Here is an 8,983-nt window from a genome sequence, read left to right as displayed (position 1 = left end):
GGCGTTTCCCACTAACCAGCTGAATGACAGATTTTGTATTTTTACACGCCCGCCTCCGAGATACTCCGACCTGTAGTTCTAACACCAATTTCAACACGTGATTCAACAAAATCGATAGGCATCAATTATGTGCCAGAACCTACACGAGATGAGATTGAAAAGATTACTAAAGAGAAGCTGCAGAGTTTGTGTCCGCCTGACACGCAGGCGTGGTCCAGGAGGAGAGCCCCGTGCCCTCGGCCACACAGTTCGGCTGTACCAACCCCCGCGCGGGCCAGAAGCAAAGAAAAACTATTCACGAGCACACTCGCCACGATGGAGAACACACCACACAGCCGTTCCTGTAGTGACAGGTGGAAACTGTACTTTTTATCAGGCAGACGGGGGCAGGGATCTGAGTGAAGGCCGGCACGCTTGGGCTGTGTCTCTTGTGCCGGGAGGGAAGTTCCAGTCTCTTAGGAAACTTCATCCCCAGGCGGGGCTCAAGCCGCAGTTGTAACAGCATCAACAGTAAGTTTCAGGCCCCGTGTCAGCCCCGGCCCGTGGTGACGCATCACGTGTGGATGTCCAGTGCCTCCACGCTGCCCGCTGCGGAGCCCCTTGCCCGGGCAGGGCCTGGGCTTGGGCCGCCGGCTCCCTGGACCTAACCTCGGCCGGTAGACGGGAGGGCTCCGGAGGAGGACGGTACCCACGTAAAAGCAAGGCCTCCCACCTCCCAGTCCTTCAAATCTCCTATGAAAACCTGCTCTTTCCACCTTCTCTGGGGCGAGCATCTCACTCTCCCCATTCCTGCCTCGGGAGGGCCCTCTCCCCCGGCCCCTCCCACCCACCACGTGGCCTCGTACCCCCCGTCAGCCGCCTTGGCCTCTGCCCGCCCGGCTCGGCTCGGCTCAGCCGCCCCTCGGGGCTCCCCGCCCCCCGCCTTCATCGCGGCTGGAGCCCCTGTGTCCACTTTTTATCACGTGTATCCACGGACGGAATTTCCTTTCCTTCCCTCTTAATTCTAGCAAATGACTGCTGAGGAAAGAGCGAGGCGTGGAATCGCCAGCACAGAAATCACACCTCGACTCTCCGAGCTCACCTTGGAGTCCTCATCGTGCAGGGGTCCCGGTCACTCCTACGCAGGTCAGAGAGGCTGCCGACACTCCCCTGGGCGGAGCCCCGGGCTTCGAGCCGCACCTGACCTGGGCGCGGGGCCTCCCGAGCTGCTGTGCTCCTGGAGAACATCTCGGCATCCCTGGGTGTCTCTCTCCCATGTGCTGACCAGCGATGTGTTTGTTCGTTTCATTACACGGGTCACCCAACTTTGACCCGTGCTGGGAAAGTGGATGCTTGGCCTTCCCTCCTTCCCGAGGAAATTATAAACTCAAAGACCAGGACACCAAGCCACGCGCAAGACCTAACTTCCTCAGAATCCGAGGGAAACGCCGCTGTGAAGCCCGTTTTCACAACGCCCCTGCCCCTGGACCCGCCCCACCTCCGAGGCAGCCTCTCCCGGCTCTTCATGGGAGAGGTTCCCGCCTCTGACCTTCCCACCGCCTCTCAGGAAGGCCCTGCACACGGAGGGGACCCCCGGATCCATCCCTTCTCCTGCCAATAACCCGTGTCCCGAGATCCAAGTCACCGTCGGAGTGAAACCCAAAGGGGGCAGCAGGCTCAGCTGGAAGGTGGCCAGGGCCTTGCTGTGGCCTCAGAAAACGACCAGGGAGGGCGGGACCCCCAGCTGGGTCACCGGCCCTACTCAGGCTGCAGGCAGCCCTTTGCTCTGCGGTTCCTGGCTAACTGGTTAGACAGCACACGTGCACACACCCCTCAAAGGACCAACATCAGGGCTCCGTCTACACCCAGACGAGGAAGGGACTATTTCCCTAACCCTGACTCAGACTTCTCAAGAAGCTTCGCCCTCCTCAGCCAGCAAGTCACAGGGTTGTGGAGGGAAAGGCTTGCTTCCTTCCATTCCTCCCCCGCCCCCTCCTTACTGGCCTGGTCAGGCTCCCAGGAACAAGGACGCTGCCTAATGAGGGTCCCACAGCTCTCCTGGCCTCTTCCAGGAAGGGGTCGGGTCAGAGCCTCCACGGCCCGCTCACCCCCGCCAAGGGGGCTGCCCTGAGGACACAGGTGCTGGGGAATCACACGTGGCCTAAGAGGCCACCAAGTAAGGCCCCGAGAGGCTCAACACACCAATAAGCAAGCAGCTGCCTTACCTCGTGCTGCTCTAGATCCCCAGCCTCCCCAACACAAGCCCCGGCTGGTTAACACGCACAGACACGGGCAATGCTTCTGAAACGGGCCAACTCTCTTCCCACCCACGTGCATCTCTCCACCAGAGAAAACCAGTACACAGGCTACTTACTTGAAGTTCTGGACTAATACTTTGTTTTTTTCCTTTTATCCATATGACTTACAACTGTGTTTCTCAAATGTATCCAGAATCACCTGGAGGGCTTGTTAAACTCGCAGGCCCCCAGTCCACTCTGCTCAGGAGGTCTGGGTGGGTTAAGCCTCCCCGGTGAATCTGAAGCAGGTGGCCAGTCACCCCACAATCAGCTGGAAGTGCTCTTGGAAGGCAATACAAGCTGGCGGAACTGCAAGAAGCGTGTTCCTTCCTAAATGGTTAATCTGCCCTCTCTGTGTGCCACACTCTCATCAGAAAAAAAATCAAGCACAATCTATTCTAAGGAGTAACCTGTAATTAGAAGCTTATGACTACACTGTAGAAGGAAACAAGGAGAGAGAACAATGCAGTCTGTAGATTAATAAGCAATACAACACGGAACCCTGTGTAGCCACAGACCGATAAACAAGGACCTCAGACATGCCCTGATCCCTGAAGCTGAAGAAAATCCACTGGATTGAAAGTCAAATCTGAGGTCTCACTTACATCACTCAAAGGAGTAGAACCATTTGGCAAACAGCATAAGATGTGACTTTGTTCTAGTATTTTTTTCTGTGCACTCCACTTACAATTCTTAGGAAGAATTTTTTAAATTGATGAACTTTAAACATTAGATGGGTACATATACCTATCATTCATTTATTAAGTAAAAATCTTACTGAGGATTGAGAGCGAAGACACAGAGAGGGCTGACAGGAGCCCTTGTGGTCACACTGCCTCAGTGCAGCGGAGATGAAGGAAAATAAATCAAGGTCAGGTGTGTCAGATGGCGACAAAGCACACGGCCCAGGCGAGGTACCCAAGAGAAACCCCTGGGGAGGTCAGAGGAGATCCAGCCTGAACTGGGTGTTGAAGATGTAACCGTTTGCCAAGGGGTGAGCAAGGCAAAAGGAGGGACAAGAGAACTACAGGAACACAGAGGTGTGACTTTTGGGGTCAGCTAGGATGGGGGACACGAGGGGACACTGGCTGGAGGCCAAACAGGAGAGGGAGATGGGCCAGTTCATGCTTAAAAACTTGGGACTTTCTCCCGAAGGCAGTAGGAACCCGTGTAAGGATATTTTGCAGATATACTGAAATATAATTTGCTGAGAAAGAAAAGTGTGTGGAGGCACAAAGGACGGATCGGAAGCACAGAGGGAGGATCCTTCTGGAAGGTCGTTGCTCTGTGGTTGATGGGGAAGCCGACACGGTCCGAAAAGGGTGGTGCAGGTGGAGGGTCCGCATCCAGCGAGGTCTAAGGGCAGCGTGGACAGGCCAGTGACCAGCTGGATGACAGGGGGAAGCAAATGAGCGAATCTGGGATAACAAACATCCAGATGTGTGCTGCGCATAGCTAAGAAGAAGGGGGTACCGGTCACCAGACTAGGACATGCAAGGGAGGAGCAACTACAGCTCGTGACTTCTGCTGGCGACATACCGGGTTCAAGCTCTCACCCATCCTCTCCCAGGCTGGACGCTTCGCGGTGTGGACCTCCAAGGGGCCTGGGCAAGCTCAAGGGCAGGGCTCAGGAGGCACGGGCAATGATGGTTCCTCACAGTTCGCGAGAGGGAGGCGGGGGGCCTCAGCACAAGGTAGGGCTCTGGGGAGCACCAGAGTAAGCCCCCCAGGAAATTGTTCCCCAGAGGGGCCTTCACTACAGGTGGTGTCCCCAGGCACGCTGGCGCTGAACTGGGGCTGGACTAGGGGAGAGGGAAGCCGCCCTCGGAGGGAATCCCAATGAAACCGTGTAACTCAGATTGGCACTTGAACCCATGGTGTTTTAACTGAGATCACACACCTGGTCTCAGGGCTTAATGAAGCTCAGGTTCTTGACGTCTCAACACAGAAAGAATTCAGTGAGAGAAAAAGTGATAGATAAGAAGTGGATTTATTTAGAGAAGCACTCCACAGACAGAGTGTGGGCCATCTCAGAAGGCAAGAGCGGGACTAGGGTATGGGGGGTTGTCAGTTTTTATAGGGGTGGGTAATTTCACAGGCTAATGAGTGGGAGGAGTATTCCAGCTATTTGGGGGGAGGGTGGGGATTTCCAGGAATTGGGCCACCGCCTACTTTTTGACCTTTAGGGTCAGCCTTGGAACTGTCATGGCACCTGTGGGTGTATCATTTAGCTGATGTGTTACAATGAGCATATACTGAGGCTCAAGGTCTAGTGGATGTTGGCTAGTCCGCCATCTTGGACCTAGCTGGTTGTAACCAGTTTATGTCATGTCCTCGGGCTATGTCTTCTTTTAAAGGTTGTGCCCTGCCCCCTTCCCTCATATTCCACCATGGCTCCAAGCTTGGTGCAGCAGCGTCCCCCCTCCCCGGACAGGAAACCCGCAAGACCCCACTCACCTGAAAGCATCTCTCTGGGTTCCTGAGTTTACTCCTCTCCTGCCTGTAGCCTCCCTTCCCTGGAAGCTCTCCATTCCCGTCTTCTCCTCCGAAACCGAAGGCTAGCAGCAAGTTCCCACGCCCACCTAAGTGCATCCAAGGCGGCGCGAGCGCGCTCTGCAGGGTCCTGGAGAACGTGGAGTCTCAGAGGAAGGAAGAACTGAAGAAAAAATGGACTCTGACACCGCGCAATGATCTGAGAGTGAGGACAAGGCCTTCATCTTCGAAAAAGCAGGTGAAAACTTCGTGTCCTCATGCACTTGTCAAGGATGCCTATTAAATACGAGAAGAGAATGAAAGATTTGGGTTGCCTGAAAAACAAACCAGCTGAAAGTTCTTGAGGTAATGAAACTAATGTTGAAATAGAATTTCTAATTCAACTCACTTGTGACCCAGACCCACCCACCCCCAGCCCCCCCCCCCCACTCCGGCCCGCGGCCCGGCCGGGTACCACGCACCTGCTCCCGGACCGCGCACCTGCGCCGCCCCCGCGCGGCCCGACCGGAGGCCCGGCTGGGTCCACCTGGGCGCCCGACGCGGCCGCGAGCCGGCGAGCATGCTCAGTCGGATCCTGACCCATTTCTGCGGCCGGGCCCGCGGCGGGGGTCGCAGCGCTCCCCCGCGAGGCTCGCCGGAGACGGGGAAAGAGGGGGAGAGCGGAGCTGCGTCACCCGCCCCCGGCAGCCCTCCCGCCCGGTGACTACCGGCGACTACCGGCTCCCGGGCGCCGTGGGAAATCTGCCGCTCCGGGTTTACGCCGCAGCCGAGGGGGCGGGGCTCGGGGCGGGGAGGGGCGGGGCCGACAGGGGCGGGGGCAGCCCGAGAAGGAGCCGGGGGCCGGCCTGGCACCAACTAGTCCCGCCGCCTGGAAAAGGGCAGCTTGCACTGCGGGGACGGGCCGCTCAACTTCTGCAGGCGCCTTAGAAAACCTGTCTTTCCTCACTGACAAAACACCACAGTGGTCACTAGAGAAAACTTAGAAACTCCAGATAGTCACAAAGGAGGAGACTAGAATCCCAAGCCCGCCGCTCAGAAGCCGCCGGTGGACGTCCCGCTCCTGCGGCTCCGCGCGCGGCGGGGGCGCTGCCGGGGCGGGCACCGCGGCCGCACGGGGACCCTGCTCGGGGTAGGTCCGGGGTCACGGGCCCAGGGCGGGTCCCGAGCCCCGCGTGCGGGAACCCGGGACCCACGCCGAGACGGCCGAGGCTGCAGCACAGCCGCGCGGGGCGGGCGCCGGCTGGAGACAGCTGGGCGCGGGGTCTCATCGCGGGGCCTCGGGGACCGAGGGGCCGCCCCCCGGTCCTGGCCCCTCCCCCGCGGGCCGGCCCGCTGCCCCGCCCCGCCCCGCCGCGCTGCCGCGAAGACCCGGCGGCGCCGCGCGCACTGGGCATGCTCCGCCCGGCCGCTCGGCCCCGCTGCGCTCCGGGAGGCTCCGCGCTCCCGCAGACCGCATCCTGCGCCGCCGCCAGCGCGGGGGCAGAGGCTGCCGCCGGGAGGCTGCGGGCGTCGGCGCGGCTCCCGGGCTGGCCATGGCTAGGGGCGCGCGGCGGCCGCTGGGGTGGCGAGGCGGCGTCAGGTTATCCAGGTTAGCCGGGCGCTGGCGGGCGGGGGCGCGGGGCGCGGGCGGCTGGGAGCCCCGCACCGCGTGGTGGCCGAGTCGCCGCCGCCGGCAACGCGGCCGCGCAACTTTGGGGCTTTCGGGCTGGAGGGGCCCGCGGCCGGGGCTGCGCGCCGGGAGGCGCCCGGGTCCCCGCGGCGGGCTCCTGGGTCTCAGGATGCTGCGGGATCCGGGAGTGGCGGGTCGGGGACACGGCGTCCCAGGCTCGTGCCATAGCCCTCCCACGGCTATAGGAGCGTGGTGTCCACGGCGCGCTGCCCAGGAGCCTCCCGGCCTCTGGGGAAAGGGGGCGCCAAGCCGCGGCGGGGCCTTCGCCGACTCCAGGTCGCCCGGGTCACCGGGCCTCAGTATCCCCGGGACGGGGGGTGGCGGTGGTGCACTGTCCTGGGCCCGGCAGGCCCTGAGCGCGGGCTGCGCGTCCTGGTGCCGCAGGGGTGCGGGGATCTGTGGGCTCCGCCAGCCGCCGCCTCCACTGGAGCTCTCGGAGTTTGTCGCATTTGACTCCATAGCAAGTTGACATCGAATTGCTTTATGGCGTGGAATGGGTAAACGTGTTTCATCGGCTTAAAGAACGAAGTAATTGCAGAGCCGATTTATTTTAAGCTCGACCATTAACCGGCCTTCCCCTCCAAAAAACTTGAGCTTGCAAGTTGCAAGATTTTTAAAGCAAGCTAGCCAAAAAGAAAAAAATGTTTGCGGGTCCATTACCCGCTCACACTGTAGAAAATAATGTATTGTGGTTGAATGGTCATTGTTTTTAAGCATACTTGTTGCAGAAAAGTTGGGTTACTGTAGCCATCTATATTGTGCGTTATTTTGGCTTTATGTTAAGAACTTGGAAGCGTAGCGTCGCAGAAGCGCAATTTTTTTTTTGTAAAGTTTTCTCACTTTTGTTTCTAAAGGAAACACATTTTTTTCTCAGTTGCTACTATGCTGAACATAGTAAAATTGTTCAAGATGAAATGCAAGATGCAAGAAAATTATTTTCGGAAGGGATTAAGTTAGAACAATGTAATTCTACTGGGCGTTTTACTTTTATGGAAAACAAAATGTGTAGGTCCCACCACCGTTTCTGTTGGTTCTTAAAACATTTAGTACCATTATCACCCTTAGCATGACTGGATTTTAGGAGCAAGGCAAACAATCCTTTTCCTAGTGGGAACTAGTTCCACCTCTAACTAAAGCTCTAACTCTCAAGCCAGTTTCCATAAGTACCACTTAGTGGGTTCAGTTGTTTTATATATTAAGGTATTACAAAACGTCTGGTTTGCGTTCTTCATAGACCTAGACTTTTGAGGTGCATTTGCTTTTCACTGGGTTGTGAATAGCTTTTAATGTTTGTTCTTTCTTGAGATGGCTCCAGCTCTCATTCCAGATGCTCCAGACCATTTCCCCAAGTGGGGTCTGTGTCGTGCCTGGAGGTGACCGAGAGTAATAACAGGAGTGAAGTGTCCAGACAGTAAGAGCGGCAACATGATGACTCTTTCTGCAAATTAGGCCTGCAGTCCTCCATTTTAGCCAAAGAGTTTGGTTGGTGGTGTTCATTGCCCTAGATGTTTTTCTTAATATATTTATAGAAGAATTTAGAAGTTTGAAAAAAGCCCAACACAAATACTGAGAAATTGTGCTTCCCTTTTCTATAAAAATGTATCCAGTTCACAATCTGCCGTGTGTACTACACGTATGTACAGCTTACCTGTTACGGCAGGGCCCGTGTTCTCAGGCTCCATTCCTCAGTGGGTGTTCGGACCATCTCCCCTCACCCTTGGCTTTTTGCTGACCTGGAGGAAGCAGCTAGGCCTGAGTTTCTGCTTTGTGAATGTGAGGTTTGATACAGATACATAGGCCCCCCCTTGTGGATCTGAAAATCCTACCTATTTTATCAGTGTTTTATCAGATACATAGCCCCCCCCCTTGTGGATCTGAAAATCCTACCTATTTTATCAGTGTTAGGAAAGACAATGAAATTTAACAGAAGGCACATTTAAACACCACTCTTGGCTTTGGGAACTCCACATTCTGCTAACCTGAAACTAACAAAACCAACAGGAGTTAGGTTGAAGAGAGGTTTTATTACTGCTAATGAAGAAAAAGTAGCAGAGTAGACTTTGTATTCAAATTTGGAAACAGGTGATAATCTCTTCTCTTTTGTACCTAACTGTTGGGTTCTTGCAGCTCAACTGCTGGGCACATAGATTTTACTTTTAATTCCATGTCTTTAGGTTTCTATAGTGCATAGTCCTATTAGTCACATTGGATATTCCTGGCAAACTATTGCCTTTAAAAGTACAGCTTTGCCCATTCATGAGATGGAAATTTATTCAATTCCTTGTTTGCCTTGCAATTTAAAGATTTGAGGCCATTTAAACTTTGCTTAATTTGAACTTTTTGTTCTATGCAAGAACTTCCAGATACTGAAATATCAAACAAATATTGTGGCCAAGTTGCTTTTAACCCCCAACAAAGTGCAGTCAGATTTGTTAGACGAGAATCATTTTCTTGGAATTCAGAAATAGTGCAAATAAGGTCACTTCCCTAATTCAGCATCTAACCAAGCATTTGGGATGTGGCTCGCCCTTTTCTAGCCAAGCCG

The 8,983-nt window shown here is 55.6% G+C and overlaps 1 protein-coding gene and 1 long non-coding RNA gene across 3 annotated transcripts in view; one reads left to right on the top strand and one right to left on the bottom strand.

Annotated features, from left to right (window-relative positions):
• Window positions 1–3,018: 3,018 nt before the first annotated feature.
• On the bottom strand, window positions 3,019–5,541 carry LOC130708355 (uncharacterized). The gene is made up of 3 exons (XR_009008582.1): window positions 5,231–5,541; window positions 4,734–5,045; window positions 3,019–3,663 (listed from the first exon to the last, which is right to left on the bottom strand). It is a non-coding gene; the product is annotated as an uncharacterized LOC130708355 (long non-coding RNA).
• Window positions 5,542–5,675: 134 nt separating this feature from the next.
• MFAP3L (microfibril associated protein 3 like) overlaps window positions 5,676–8,983 on the top strand; it is a 40,515-nt gene continuing 37,207 nt past the window's right edge. Inside the window, exon 1 of one of the 2 annotated variants that reach the window (XM_057548101.1) lies at window positions 5,676–5,898. The gene's annotated coding sequence lies outside the window, so the exon portion shown is untranslated. Of the gene's footprint in view, window positions 5,899–6,155; window positions 6,358–8,983 lie in introns of those variants that run through there. The other variant, XM_057548100.1, reaches the window with a different exon arrangement.

Source organism: Balaenoptera acutorostrata, chromosome 6 (genome assembly GCF_949987535.1).
Source record: "Balaenoptera acutorostrata chromosome 6, mBalAcu1.1, whole genome shotgun sequence".
Taxonomy (NCBI): Eukaryota; Metazoa; Chordata; class Mammalia; order Artiodactyla; family Balaenopteridae; genus Balaenoptera; species Balaenoptera acutorostrata.
Note: the sequence above shows the minus strand (reverse complement) of the source record. Positions and strands in the feature narration are given on the sequence as shown.